Source organism: Schistocerca nitens, chromosome 1, assembly GCF_023898315.1.
Source record: "Schistocerca nitens isolate TAMUIC-IGC-003100 chromosome 1, iqSchNite1.1, whole genome shotgun sequence".
Taxonomy (NCBI): domain Eukaryota; kingdom Metazoa; phylum Arthropoda; class Insecta; order Orthoptera; family Acrididae; genus Schistocerca; species Schistocerca nitens.
In genome coordinates, this window is record NC_064614.1 from 792,549,213 (window position 1) to 792,561,701 (window position 12,489).

At 53.9% G+C, this 12,489-nt stretch overlaps 26 non-coding genes across 26 annotated transcripts; all 26 read right to left on the bottom strand.

Annotated features, from left to right (window-relative positions):
- Window positions 1-552: 552 nt before the first annotated feature.
- Window positions 553-634, bottom strand: Trnal-cag (transfer RNA leucine (anticodon CAG)). The gene has a single exon. It is a non-coding gene; the product is annotated as a tRNA-Leu (tRNA).
- An 80-nt stretch (window positions 635-714) lies between these two features.
- Window positions 715-796, bottom strand: Trnal-uag (transfer RNA leucine (anticodon UAG)). Its single transcript has one exon. It is a non-coding gene; the product is annotated as a tRNA-Leu (tRNA).
- A 758-nt stretch (window positions 797-1,554) lies between these two features.
- Window positions 1,555-1,626, bottom strand: Trnah-gug (transfer RNA histidin (anticodon GUG)). Its single transcript has one exon. It is a non-coding gene; the product is annotated as a tRNA-His (tRNA).
- Window positions 1,627-2,012: 386 nt separating this feature from the next.
- On the bottom strand, window positions 2,013-2,084 carry Trnae-cuc (transfer RNA glutamic acid (anticodon CUC)). The gene has a single exon. It is a non-coding gene; the product is annotated as a tRNA-Glu (tRNA).
- Window positions 2,085-2,366: 282 nt separating this feature from the next.
- Window positions 2,367-2,448, bottom strand: Trnal-cag (transfer RNA leucine (anticodon CAG)). Its single transcript has one exon. It is a non-coding gene; the product is annotated as a tRNA-Leu (tRNA).
- Window positions 2,449-2,528: 80 nt separating this feature from the next.
- Trnal-uag (transfer RNA leucine (anticodon UAG)) lies at window positions 2,529-2,610 on the bottom strand. The gene has a single exon. It is a non-coding gene; the product is annotated as a tRNA-Leu (tRNA).
- Window positions 2,611-3,368: 758 nt separating this feature from the next.
- Trnah-gug (transfer RNA histidin (anticodon GUG)) lies at window positions 3,369-3,440 on the bottom strand. The gene has a single exon. It is a non-coding gene; the product is annotated as a tRNA-His (tRNA).
- Window positions 3,441-3,826: 386 nt separating this feature from the next.
- Trnae-cuc (transfer RNA glutamic acid (anticodon CUC)) lies at window positions 3,827-3,898 on the bottom strand. Its single transcript has one exon. It is a non-coding gene; the product is annotated as a tRNA-Glu (tRNA).
- Window positions 3,899-4,180: 282 nt separating this feature from the next.
- Window positions 4,181-4,262, bottom strand: Trnal-cag (transfer RNA leucine (anticodon CAG)). The gene has a single exon. It is a non-coding gene; the product is annotated as a tRNA-Leu (tRNA).
- An 80-nt stretch (window positions 4,263-4,342) lies between these two features.
- Window positions 4,343-4,424, bottom strand: Trnal-uag (transfer RNA leucine (anticodon UAG)). The gene has a single exon. It is a non-coding gene; the product is annotated as a tRNA-Leu (tRNA).
- Window positions 4,425-5,182: 758 nt separating this feature from the next.
- On the bottom strand, window positions 5,183-5,254 carry Trnah-gug (transfer RNA histidin (anticodon GUG)). The gene has a single exon. It is a non-coding gene; the product is annotated as a tRNA-His (tRNA).
- A 386-nt stretch (window positions 5,255-5,640) lies between these two features.
- On the bottom strand, window positions 5,641-5,712 carry Trnae-cuc (transfer RNA glutamic acid (anticodon CUC)). The gene has a single exon. It is a non-coding gene; the product is annotated as a tRNA-Glu (tRNA).
- A 282-nt stretch (window positions 5,713-5,994) lies between these two features.
- Trnal-cag (transfer RNA leucine (anticodon CAG)) lies at window positions 5,995-6,076 on the bottom strand. The gene has a single exon. It is a non-coding gene; the product is annotated as a tRNA-Leu (tRNA).
- An 80-nt stretch (window positions 6,077-6,156) lies between these two features.
- Trnal-uag (transfer RNA leucine (anticodon UAG)) lies at window positions 6,157-6,238 on the bottom strand. Its single transcript has one exon. It is a non-coding gene; the product is annotated as a tRNA-Leu (tRNA).
- A 758-nt stretch (window positions 6,239-6,996) lies between these two features.
- Trnah-gug (transfer RNA histidin (anticodon GUG)) lies at window positions 6,997-7,068 on the bottom strand. The gene has a single exon. It is a non-coding gene; the product is annotated as a tRNA-His (tRNA).
- Window positions 7,069-7,454: 386 nt separating this feature from the next.
- Trnae-cuc (transfer RNA glutamic acid (anticodon CUC)) lies at window positions 7,455-7,526 on the bottom strand. Its single transcript has one exon. It is a non-coding gene; the product is annotated as a tRNA-Glu (tRNA).
- A 282-nt stretch (window positions 7,527-7,808) lies between these two features.
- Trnal-cag (transfer RNA leucine (anticodon CAG)) lies at window positions 7,809-7,890 on the bottom strand. The gene has a single exon. It is a non-coding gene; the product is annotated as a tRNA-Leu (tRNA).
- An 80-nt stretch (window positions 7,891-7,970) lies between these two features.
- On the bottom strand, window positions 7,971-8,052 carry Trnal-uag (transfer RNA leucine (anticodon UAG)). The gene has a single exon. It is a non-coding gene; the product is annotated as a tRNA-Leu (tRNA).
- A 758-nt stretch (window positions 8,053-8,810) lies between these two features.
- On the bottom strand, window positions 8,811-8,882 carry Trnah-gug (transfer RNA histidin (anticodon GUG)). The gene has a single exon. It is a non-coding gene; the product is annotated as a tRNA-His (tRNA).
- A 386-nt stretch (window positions 8,883-9,268) lies between these two features.
- On the bottom strand, window positions 9,269-9,340 carry Trnae-cuc (transfer RNA glutamic acid (anticodon CUC)). The gene has a single exon. It is a non-coding gene; the product is annotated as a tRNA-Glu (tRNA).
- A 282-nt stretch (window positions 9,341-9,622) lies between these two features.
- Trnal-cag (transfer RNA leucine (anticodon CAG)) lies at window positions 9,623-9,704 on the bottom strand. The gene has a single exon. It is a non-coding gene; the product is annotated as a tRNA-Leu (tRNA).
- Window positions 9,705-9,784: 80 nt separating this feature from the next.
- Trnal-uag (transfer RNA leucine (anticodon UAG)) lies at window positions 9,785-9,866 on the bottom strand. The gene has a single exon. It is a non-coding gene; the product is annotated as a tRNA-Leu (tRNA).
- Window positions 9,867-10,624: 758 nt separating this feature from the next.
- On the bottom strand, window positions 10,625-10,696 carry Trnah-gug (transfer RNA histidin (anticodon GUG)). Its single transcript has one exon. It is a non-coding gene; the product is annotated as a tRNA-His (tRNA).
- A 386-nt stretch (window positions 10,697-11,082) lies between these two features.
- Window positions 11,083-11,154, bottom strand: Trnae-cuc (transfer RNA glutamic acid (anticodon CUC)). The gene has a single exon. It is a non-coding gene; the product is annotated as a tRNA-Glu (tRNA).
- A 282-nt stretch (window positions 11,155-11,436) lies between these two features.
- On the bottom strand, window positions 11,437-11,518 carry Trnal-cag (transfer RNA leucine (anticodon CAG)). The gene has a single exon. It is a non-coding gene; the product is annotated as a tRNA-Leu (tRNA).
- Window positions 11,519-11,598: 80 nt separating this feature from the next.
- Trnal-uag (transfer RNA leucine (anticodon UAG)) lies at window positions 11,599-11,680 on the bottom strand. Its single transcript has one exon. It is a non-coding gene; the product is annotated as a tRNA-Leu (tRNA).
- Window positions 11,681-12,489: the final 809 nt, after the last annotated feature.

Consider the following 12,489-nt stretch of genomic DNA (forward strand, 5'->3'; position numbering starts at 1 on the left):
AGCAAAGCCTAGGCCAAGGTGTACGCCACAGCAGTGTCAGACACGGTCCGCATCACGTGTATACGAGCAAATGAACGTTGCTGCGCTGTCAGGACACTAACTACAGTGGTTAGCTGCATTCACCTCCGTGGCAATATCTTGCAGTCCTCCAAGCCTCTTGACTACAGGTACCCGTATGTGGCTGGATAACAAGTGGATAGATGCCGCATCTCTCTCGCCGTCAGGTGTTGCCACGAATCATACTTAACGTGGCTTTCTGCACGCGTCAGCGTAGCGTCAGTCGAGCTTTCCAGCGAACGCAGCAACCACGCACGGTTAACTGTCGACAACTGTAAAAAATCCACTCTCTCGCGTTATAGAACGGCGTGCTCCGGACGCATTTCGTGGAGACGAACGCCAGCAATGATGAGAGCAAAAGGCGCCTCCAAATCCTGTCGTTGCACCACGCACTGTTCTACGGCAATTCACGAAGCAGAAGCTCACGCCTTGTTGTGCTGTTTTCTTTGCAGGCAATAAGCGCAGCCGTCTTCGACACAGGAAACATTACACGTTTGGCAGCTGTGGGGTTGGAACCCACGCCTCTCAAGAGACTGGTGCCTGAAACCAGCGCCTTAGACCGCTCGGCCACGCTACCTACACAACACGCGCGTCACAAGAGCTGCGTCCTACGCCACGAGAACACACCGCAGCGGCACAAAAGTGAGACGTAAAAATTGGCAACGGTGGGATTCGAACCCACGCCTCCGAAGAGACTGGTGCCTAAAACCAGCGCCTTAGACCGCTCGGCCACGTTACCGCTGGAGCACGAGCGGCGAAACGTTTCCTTTGTAGTACAAAGATCACTCCGAAATGTAAGTGTCTTGGCAATCGCTGTGCCATGTATTTCCACTGCTCTCCCACTGGAAGCGTCTCTTTAGGCCATCCACAACAAGAAAATGCCGTGCCCGCCGTATGGTAGCGACGCCACTTGTCTGTAGCTGTCGTAGTTAAGGAGACAGCATCGAGAGACGTTTTCGTGCTGTGACCAGGTTTCGAACCTGGGCTTTCCGTAACCACTAAAGTATCATAGCTGTACCTGTCAGGCGGAGCTAGAATGCTCCATGTAACAAACATATGTGAGCTCAAGGAGGTTACACGTGAAGAGAAAGCGGCAGGTTAACACGACTACAGCAAAACCCCTGGCAGCGCTGGGATTCGAACCGACGCCTACGAAGAGACTGGTGCCTTAAACCAGCGCCATAGAGCGCTCGGCCATGCTACGTGCGCTGCAATGGGCACCAGTGTTCCTAGCATTTGTAGAAACAGTGCACGCCACAGCTTCCTGTTCTGCTGGGGCTGGCTGCTCATCCATCGCACTTCAAAACAACTGCCCTTTTCGACTACAGAGAGCAGCGGACGTCTGCGCTCTGGGAGGCGACATTACGTGTTGGTGAGGAAGTGATAGTGCAAACTGCGGCCTGCGGAACACGAGTGACAAAATCAAGAGAGCACTGTCATTTCGAGTACTCGTGCACTATCGCTATTGCAACGGCAGTAAGGCAAAACTTTCAAAATTGCCGTGACCAGGATTCGAACCTGGGTTATTGCGGCCACAACGCAATGTCCTAACCACTAGACGATCACGGCCACGGCCACGAAGCCACCCACGAAAGCAGCTGGCAGGAATGCAAGTGGCGATACACAGCAAAGCCTAGGCCAAGGTGTACGCCACAGCAGTGTCAGACACGGTCCGCATCACGTGTATACGAGCAAATGAACGTTGCTGCGCTGTCAGGACACTAACTACAGTGGTTAGCTGCATTCACCTCCGTGGCAATATCTTGCAGTCCTCCAAGCCTCTTGACTACAGGTACCCGTATGTGGCTGGATAACAAGTGGATAGATGCCGCATCTCTCTCGCCGTCAGGTGTTGCCACGAATCATACTTAACGTGGCTTTCTGCACGCGTCAGCGTAGCGTCAGTCGAGCTAAGTCGGGACAAGTCGCATAAGAGGAGCAACAAAAACGCGCATTTCCGGTACCGGGAATCGAACCCGGGCCTCCTGGGTGAGAGCCAGGTATCCTAGCCACTAGACCACACCGGATAACGGCGGCAGCGCTCTTCCAGCGAACGCAGCAACCACGCACGGTTAACTGTCGACAACTGTAAAAAATCCACTCTCTCGCGTTATAGAACGGCGTGCTCCGGACGCATTTCGTGGAGACGAACGCCAGCAATGATGAGAGCAAAAGGCGCCTCCAAATCCTGTCGTTGCACCACGCACTGTTCTACGGCAATTCACGAAGCAGAAGCTCACGCCTTGTTGTGCTGTTTTCTTTGCAGGCAATAAGCGCAGCCGTCTTCGACACAGGAAACATTACACGTTTGGCAGCTGTGGGGTTGGAACCCACGCCTCTCAAGAGACTGGTGCCTGAAACCAGCGCCTTAGACCGCTCGGCCACGCTACCTACACAACACGCGCGTCACAAGAGCTGCGTCCTACGCCACGAGAACACACCGCAGCGGCACAAAAGTGAGACGTAAAAATTGGCAACGGTGGGATTCGAACCCACGCCTCCGAAGAGACTGGTGCCTAAAACCAGCGCCTTAGACCGCTCGGCCACGTTACCGCTGGAGCACGAGCGGCGAAACGTTTCCTTTGTAGTACAAAGATCACTCCGAAATGTAAGTGTCTTGGCAATCGCTGTGCCATGTATTTCCACTGCTCTCCCACTGGAAGCGTCTCTTTAGGCCATCCACAACAAGAAAATGCCGTGCCCGCCGTATGGTAGCGACGCCACTTGTCTGTAGCTGTCGTAGTTAAGGAGACAGCATCGAGAGACGTTTTCGTGCTGTGACCAGGTTTCGAACCTGGGCTTTCCGTAACCACTAAAGTATCATAGCTGTACCTGTCAGGCGGAGCTAGAATGCTCCATGTAACAAACATATGTGAGCTCAAGGAGGTTACACGTGAAGAGAAAGCGGCAGGTTAACACGACTACAGCAAAACCCCTGGCAGCGCTGGGATTCGAACCGACGCCTACGAAGAGACTGGTGCCTTAAACCAGCGCCATAGAGCGCTCGGCCATGCTACGTGCGCTGCAATGGGCACCAGTGTTCCTAGCATTTGTAGAAACAGTGCACGCCACAGCTTCCTGTTCTGCTGGGGCTGGCTGCTCATCCATCGCACTTCAAAACAACTGCCCTTTTCGACTACAGAGAGCAGCGGACGTCTGCGCTCTGGGAGGCGACATTACGTGTTGGTGAGGAAGTGATAGTGCAAACTGCGGCCTGCGGAACACGAGTGACAAAATCAAGAGAGCACTGTCATTTCGAGTACTCGTGCACTATCGCTATTGCAACGGCAGTAAGGCAAAACTTTCAAAATTGCCGTGACCAGGATTCGAACCTGGGTTATTGCGGCCACAACGCAATGTCCTAACCACTAGACGATCACGGCCACGGCCACGAAGCCACCCACGAAAGCAGCTGGCAGGAATGCAAGTGGCGATACACAGCAAAGCCTAGGCCAAGGTGTACGCCACAGCAGTGTCAGACACGGTCCGCATCACGTGTATACGAGCAAATGAACGTTGCTGCGCTGTCAGGACACTAACTACAGTGGTTAGCTGCATTCACCTCCGTGGCAATATCTTGCAGTCCTCCAAGCCTCTTGACTACAGGTACCCGTATGTGGCTGGATAACAAGTGGATAGATGCCGCATCTCTCTCGCCGTCAGGTGTTGCCACGAATCATACTTAACGTGGCTTTCTGCACGCGTCAGCGTAGCGTCAGTCGAGCTAAGTCGGGACAAGTCGCATAAGAGGAGCAACAAAAACGCGCATTTCCGGTACCGGGAATCGAACCCGGGCCTCCTGGGTGAGAGCCAGGTATCCTAGCCACTAGACCACACCGGATAACGGCGGCAGCGCTCTTCCAGCGAACGCAGCAACCACGCACGGTTAACTGTCGACAACTGTAAAAAATCCACTCTCTCGCGTTATAGAACGGCGTGCTCCGGACGCATTTCGTGGAGACGAACGCCAGCAATGATGAGAGCAAAAGGCGCCTCCAAATCCTGTCGTTGCACCACGCACTGTTCTACGGCAATTCACGAAGCAGAAGCTCACGCCTTGTTGTGCTGTTTTCTTTGCAGGCAATAAGCGCAGCCGTCTTCGACACAGGAAACATTACACGTTTGGCAGCTGTGGGGTTGGAACCCACGCCTCTCAAGAGACTGGTGCCTGAAACCAGCGCCTTAGACCGCTCGGCCACGCTACCTACACAACACGCGCGTCACAAGAGCTGCGTCCTACGCCACGAGAACACACCGCAGCGGCACAAAAGTGAGACGTAAAAATTGGCAACGGTGGGATTCGAACCCACGCCTCCGAAGAGACTGGTGCCTAAAACCAGCGCCTTAGACCGCTCGGCCACGTTACCGCTGGAGCACGAGCGGCGAAACGTTTCCTTTGTAGTACAAAGATCACTCCGAAATGTAAGTGTCTTGGCAATCGCTGTGCCATGTATTTCCACTGCTCTCCCACTGGAAGCGTCTCTTTAGGCCATCCACAACAAGAAAATGCCGTGCCCGCCGTATGGTAGCGACGCCACTTGTCTGTAGCTGTCGTAGTTAAGGAGACAGCATCGAGAGACGTTTTCGTGCTGTGACCAGGTTTCGAACCTGGGCTTTCCGTAACCACTAAAGTATCATAGCTGTACCTGTCAGGCGGAGCTAGAATGCTCCATGTAACAAACATATGTGAGCTCAAGGAGGTTACACGTGAAGAGAAAGCGGCAGGTTAACACGACTACAGCAAAACCCCTGGCAGCGCTGGGATTCGAACCGACGCCTACGAAGAGACTGGTGCCTTAAACCAGCGCCATAGAGCGCTCGGCCATGCTACGTGCGCTGCAATGGGCACCAGTGTTCCTAGCATTTGTAGAAACAGTGCACGCCACAGCTTCCTGTTCTGCTGGGGCTGGCTGCTCATCCATCGCACTTCAAAACAACTGCCCTTTTCGACTACAGAGAGCAGCGGACGTCTGCGCTCTGGGAGGCGACATTACGTGTTGGTGAGGAAGTGATAGTGCAAACTGCGGCCTGCGGAACACGAGTGACAAAATCAAGAGAGCACTGTCATTTCGAGTACTCGTGCACTATCGCTATTGCAACGGCAGTAAGGCAAAACTTTCAAAATTGCCGTGACCAGGATTCGAACCTGGGTTATTGCGGCCACAACGCAATGTCCTAACCACTAGACGATCACGGCCACGGCCACGAAGCCACCCACGAAAGCAGCTGGCAGGAATGCAAGTGGCGATACACAGCAAAGCCTAGGCCAAGGTGTACGCCACAGCAGTGTCAGACACGGTCCGCATCACGTGTATACGAGCAAATGAACGTTGCTGCGCTGTCAGGACACTAACTACAGTGGTTAGCTGCATTCACCTCCGTGGCAATATCTTGCAGTCCTCCAAGCCTCTTGACTACAGGTACCCGTATGTGGCTGGATAACAAGTGGATAGATGCCGCATCTCTCTCGCCGTCAGGTGTTGCCACGAATCATACTTAACGTGGCTTTCTGCACGCGTCAGCGTAGCGTCAGTCGAGCTAAGTCGGGACAAGTCGCATAAGAGGAGCAACAAAAACGCGCATTTCCGGTACCGGGAATCGAACCCGGGCCTCCTGGGTGAGAGCCAGGTATCCTAGCCACTAGACCACACCGGATAACGGCGGCAGCGCTCTTCCAGCGAACACAGCAACCACGCACGGTTAACTGTCGACAACTGTAAAAAATCCACTCTCTCGCGTTATAGAACGGCGTGCTCCGGACGCATTTCGTGGAGACGAACGCCAGCAATGATGAGAGCAAAAGGCGCCTCCAAATCCTGTCGTTGCACCACGCACTGTTCTACGGCAATTCACGAAGCAGAAGCTCACGCCTTGTTGTGCTGTTTTCTTTGCAGGCAATAAGCGCAGCCGTCTTCGACACAGGAAACATTACACGTTTGGCAGCTGTGGGGTTGGAACCCACGCCTCTCAAGAGACTGGTGCCTGAAACCAGCGCCTTAGACCGCTCGGCCACGCTACCTACACAACACGCGCGTCACAAGAGCTGCGTCCTACGCCACGAGAACACACCGCAGCGGCACAAAAGTGAGACGTAAAAATTGGCAACGGTGGGATTCGAACCCACGCCTCCGAAGAGACTGGTGCCTAAAACCAGCGCCTTAGACCGCTCGGCCACGTTACCGCTGGAGCACGAGCGGCGAAACGTTTCCTTTGTAGTACAAAGATCACTCCGAAATGTAAGTGTCTTGGCAATCGCTGTGCCATGTATTTCCACTGCTCTCCCACTGGAAGCGTCTCTTTAGGCCATCCACAACAAGAAAATGCCGTGCCCGCCGTATGGTAGCGACGCCACTTGTCTGTAGCTGTCGTAGTTAAGGAGACAGCATCGAGAGACGTTTTCGTGCTGTGACCAGGTTTCGAACCTGGGCTTTCCGTAACCACTAAAGTATCATAGCTGTACCTGTCAGGCGGAGCTAGAATGCTCCATGTAACAAACATATGTGAGCTCAAGGAGGTTACACGTGAAGAGAAAGCGGCAGGTTAACACGACTACAGCAAAACCCCTGGCAGCGCTGGGATTCGAACCGACGCCTACGAAGAGACTGGTGCCTTAAACCAGCGCCATAGAGCGCTCGGCCATGCTACGTGCGCTGCAATGGGCACCAGTGTTCCTAGCATTTGTAGAAACAGTGCACGCCACAGCTTCCTGTTCTGCTGGGGCTGGCTGCTCATCCATCGCACTTCAAAACAACTGCCCTTTTCGACTACAGAGAGCAGCGGACGTCTGCGCTCTGGGAGGCGACATTACGTGTTGGTGAGGAAGTGATAGTGCAAACTGCGGCCTGCGGAACACGAGTGACAAAATCAAGAGAGCACTGTCATTTCGAGTACTCGTGCACTATCGCTATTGCAACGGCAGTAAGGCAAAACTTTCAAAATTGCCGTGACCAGGATTCGAACCTGGGTTATTGCGGCCACAACGCAATGTCCTAACCACTAGACGATCACGGCCACGGCCACGAAGCCACCCACGAAAGCAGCTGGCAGGAATGCAAGTGGCGATACACAGCAAAGCCTAGGCCAAGGTGTACGCCACAGCAGTGTCAGACACGGTCCGCATCACGTGTATACGAGCAAATGAACGTTGCTGCGCTGTCAGGACACTAACTACAGTGGTTAGCTGCATTCACCTCCGTGGCAATATCTTGCAGTCCTCCAAGCCTCTTGACTACAGGTACCCGTATGTGGCTGGATAACAAGTGGATAGATGCCGCATCTCTCTCGCCGTCAGGTGTTGCCACGAATCATACTTAACGTGGCTTTCTGCACGCGTCAGCGTAGCGTCAGTCGAGCTAAGTCGGGACAAGTCGCATAAGAGGAGCAACAAAAACGCGCATTTCCGGTACCGGGAATCGAACCCGGGCCTCCTGGGTGAGAGCCAGGTATCCTAGCCACTAGACCACACCGGATAACGGCGGCAGCGCTCTTCCAGCGAACGCAGCAACCACGCACGGTTAACTGTCGACAACTGTAAAAAATCCACTCTCTCGCGTTATAGAACGGCGTGCTCCGGACGCATTTCGTGGAGACGAACGCCAGCAATGATGAGAGCAAAAGGCGCCTCCAAATCCTGTCGTTGCACCACGCACTGTTCTACGGCAATTCACGAAGCAGAAGCTCACGCCTTGTTGTGCTGTTTTCTTTGCAGGCAATAAGCGCAGCCGTCTTCGACACAGGAAACATTACACGTTTGGCAGCTGTGGGGTTGGAACCCACGCCTCTCAAGAGACTGGTGCCTGAAACCAGCGCCTTAGACCGCTCGGCCACGCTACCTACACAACACGCGCGTCACAAGAGCTGCGTCCTACGCCACGAGAACACACCGCAGCGGCACAAAAGTGAGACGTAAAAATTGGCAACGGTGGGATTCGAACCCACGCCTCCGAAGAGACTGGTGCCTAAAACCAGCGCCTTAGACCGCTCGGCCACGTTACCGCTGGAGCACGAGCGGCGAAACGTTTCCTTTGTAGTACAAAGATCACTCCGAAATGTAAGTGTCTTGGCAATCGCTGTGCCATGTATTTCCACTGCTCTCCCACTGGAAGCGTCTCTTTAGGCCATCCACAACAAGAAAATGCCGTGCCCGCCGTATGGTAGCGACGCCACTTGTCTGTAGCTGTCGTAGTTAAGGAGACAGCATCGAGAGACGTTTTCGTGCTGTGACCAGGTTTCGAACCTGGGCTTTCCGTAACCACTAAAGTATCATAGCTGTACCTGTCAGGCGGAGCTAGAATGCTCCATGTAACAAACATATGTGAGCTCAAGGAGGTTACACGTGAAGAGAAAGCGGCAGGTTAACACGACTACAGCAAAACCCCTGGCAGCGCTGGGATTCGAACCGACGCCTACGAAGAGACTGGTGCCTTAAACCAGCGCCATAGAGCGCTCGGCCATGCTACGTGCGCTGCAATGGGCACCAGTGTTCCTAGCATTTGTAGAAACAGTGCACGCCACAGCTTCCTGTTCTGCTGGGGCTGGCTGCTCATCCATCGCACTTCAAAACAACTGCCCTTTTCGACTACAGAGAGCAGCGGACGTCTGCGCTCTGGGAGGCGACATTACGTGTTGGTGAGGAAGTGATAGTGCAAACTGCGGCCTGCGGAACACGAGTGACAAAATCAAGAGAGCACTGTCATTTCGAGTACTCGTGCACTATCGCTATTGCAACGGCAGTAAGGCAAAACTTTCAAAATTGCCGTGACCAGGATTCGAACCTGGGTTATTGCGGCCACAACGCAATGTCCTAACCACTAGACGATCACGGCCACGGCCACGAAGCCACCCACGAAAGCAGCTGGCAGGAATGCAAGTGGCGATACACAGCAAAGCCTAGGCCAAGGTGTACGCCACAGCAGTGTCAGACACGGTCCGCATCACGTGTATACGAGCAAATGAACGTTGCTGCGCTGTCAGGACACTAACTACAGTGGTTAGCTGCATTCACCTCCGTGGCAATATCTTGCAGTCCTCCAAGCCTCTTGACTACAGGTACCCGTATGTGGCTGGATAACAAGTGGATAGATGCCGCATCTCTCTCGCCGTCAGGTGTTGCCACGAATCATACTTAACGTGGCTTTCTGCACGCGTCAGCGTAGCGTCAGTCGAGCTAAGTCGGGACAAGTCGCATAAGAGGAGCAACAAAAACGCGCATTTCCGGTACCGGGAATCGAACCCGGGCCTCCTGGGTGAGAGCCAGGTATCCTAGCCACTAGACCACACCGGATAACGGCGGCAGCGCTCTTCCAGCGAACGCAGCAACCACGCACGGTTAACTGTCGACAACTGTAAAAAATCCACTCTCTCGCGTTATAGAACGGCGTGCTCCGGACGCATTTCGTGGAGACGAACGCCAGCAATGATGAGAGCAAAAGGCGCCTCCAAATCCTGTCGTTGCACCACGCACTGTTCTACGGCAATTCACGAAGCAGAAGCTCACGCCTTGTTGTGCTGTTTTCTTTGCAGGCAATAAGCGCAGCCGTCTTCGACACAGGAAACATTACACGTTTGGCAGCTGTGGGGTTGGAACCCACGCCTCTCAAGAGACTGGTGCCTGAAACCAGCGCCTTAGACCGCTCGGCCACGCTACCTACACAACACGCGCGTCACAAGAGCTGCGTCCTACGCCACGAGAACACACCGCAGCGGCACAAAAGTGAGACGTAAAAATTGGCAACGGTGGGATTCGAACCCACGCCTCCGAAGAGACTGGTGCCTAAAACCAGCGCCTTAGACCGCTCGGCCACGTTACCGCTGGAGCACGAGCGGCGAAACGTTTCCTTTGTAGTACAAAGATCACTCCGAAATGTAAGTGTCTTGGCAATCGCTGTGCCATGTATTTCCACTGCTCTCCCACTGGAAGCGTCTCTTTAGGCCATCCACAACAAGAAAATGCCGTGCCCGCCGTATGGTAGCGACGCCACTTGTCTGTAGCTGTCGTAGTTAAGGAGACAGCATCGAGAGACGTTTTCGTGCTGTGACCAGGTTTCGAACCTGGGCTTTCCGTAACCACTAAAGTATCATAGCTGTACCTGTCAGGCGGAGCTAGAATGCTCCATGTAACAAACATATGTGAGCTCAAGGAGGTTACACGTGAAGAGAAAGCGGCAGGTTAACACGACTACAGCAAAACCCCTGGCAGCGCTGGGATTCGAACCGACGCCTACGAAGAGACTGGTGCCTTAAACCAGCGCCATAGAGCGCTCGGCCATGCTACGTGCGCTGCAATGGGCACCAGTGTTCCTAGCATTTGTAGAAACAGTGCACGCCACAGCTTCCTGTTCTGCTGGGGCTGGCTGCTCATCCATCGCACTTCAAAACAACTGCCCTTTTCGACTACAGAGAGCAGCGGACGTCTGCGCTCTGGGAGGCGACATTACGTGTTGGTGAGGAAGTGATAGTGCAAACTGCGGCCTGCGGAACACGAGTGACAAAATCAAGAGAGCACTGTCATTTCGAGTACTCGTGCACTATCGCTATTGCAACGGCAGTAAGGCAAAACTTTCAAAATTGCCGTGACCAGGATTCGAACCTGGGTTATTGCGGCCACAACGCAATGTCCTAACCACTAGACGATCACGGCCACGGCCACGAAGCCACCCACGAAAGCAGCTGGCAGGAATGCAAGTGGCGATACACAGCAAAGCCTAGGCCAAGGTGTACGCCACAGCAGTGTCAGACACGGTCCGCATCACGTGTATACGAGCAAATGAACGTTGCTGCGCTGTCAGGACACTAACTACAGTGGTTAGCTGCATTCACCTCCGTGGCAATATCTTGCAGTCCTCCAAGCCTCTTGACTACAGGTACCCGTATGTGGCTGGATAACAAGTGGATAGATGCCGCATCTCTCTCGCCGTCAGGTGTTGCCACGAATCATACTTAACGTGGCTTTCTGCACGCGTCAGCGTAGCGTCAGTCGAGCTAAGTCGGGACAAGTCGCATAAGAGGAGCAACAAAAACGCGCATTTCCGGTACCGGGAATCGAACCCGGGCCTCCTGGGTGAGAGCCAGGTATCCTAGCCACTAGACCACACCGGATAACGGCGGCAGCGCTCTTCCAGCGAACACAGCAACCACGCACGGTTAACTGTCGACAACTGTAAAAAATCCACTCTCTCGCGTTATAGAACGGCGTGCTCCGGACGCATTTCGTGGAGACGAACGCCAGCAATGATGAGAGCAAAAGGCGCCTCCAAATCCTGTCGTTGCACCACGCACTGTTCTACGGCAATTCACGAAGCAGAAGCTCACGCCTTGTTGTGCTGTTTTCTTTGCAGGCAATAAGCGCAGCCGTCTTCGACACAGGAAACATTACACGTTTGGCAGCTGTGGGGTTGGAACCCACGCCTCTCAAGAGACTGGTGCCTGAAACCAGCGCCTTAGACCGCTCGGCCACGCTACCTACACAACACGCGCGTCACAAGAGCTGCGTCCTACGCCACGAGAACACACCGCAGCGGCACAAAAGTGAGACGTAAAAATTGGCAACGGTGGGATTCGAACCCACGCCTCCGAAGAGACTGGTGCCTAAAACCAGCGCCTTAGACCGCTCGGCCACGTTACCGCTGGAGCACGAGCGGCGAAACGTTTCCTTTGTAGTACAAAGATCACTCCGAAATGTAAGTGTCTTGGCAATCGCTGTGCCATGTATTTCCACTGCTCTCCCACTGGAAGCGTCTCTTTAGGCCATCCACAACAAGAAAATGCCGTGCCCGCCGTATGGTAGCGACGCCACTTGTCTGTAGCTGTCGTAGTTAAGGAGACAGCATCGAGAGACGTTTTCGTGCTGTGACCAGGTTTCGAACCTGGGCTTTCCGTAACCACTAAAGTATCATAGCTGTACCTGTCAGGCGGAGCTAGAATGCTCCATGTAACAAACATATGTGAGCTCAAGGAGGTTACACGTGAAGAGAAAGCGGCAGGTTAACACGACTACAGCAAAACCCCTGGCAGCGCTGGGATTCGAACCGACGCCTACGAAGAGACTGGTGCCTTAAACCAGCGCCATAGAGCGCTCGGCCATGCTACGTGCGCTGCAATGGGCACCAGTGTTCCTAGCATTTGTAGAAACAGTGCACGCCACAGCTTCCTGTTCTGCTGGGGCTGGCTGCTCATCCATCGCACTTCAAAACAACTGCCCTTTTCGACTACAGAGAGCAGCGGACGTCTGCGCTCTGGGAGGCGACATTACGTGTTGGTGAGGAAGTGATAGTGCAAACTGCGGCCTGCGGAACACGAGTGACAAAATCAAGAGAGCACTGTCATTTCGAGTACTCGTGCACTATCGCTATTGCAACGGCAGTAAGGCAAAACTTTCAAAATTGCCGTGACCAGGATTCGAACCTGGGTTATTGCGGCCACAACGCAATGTCC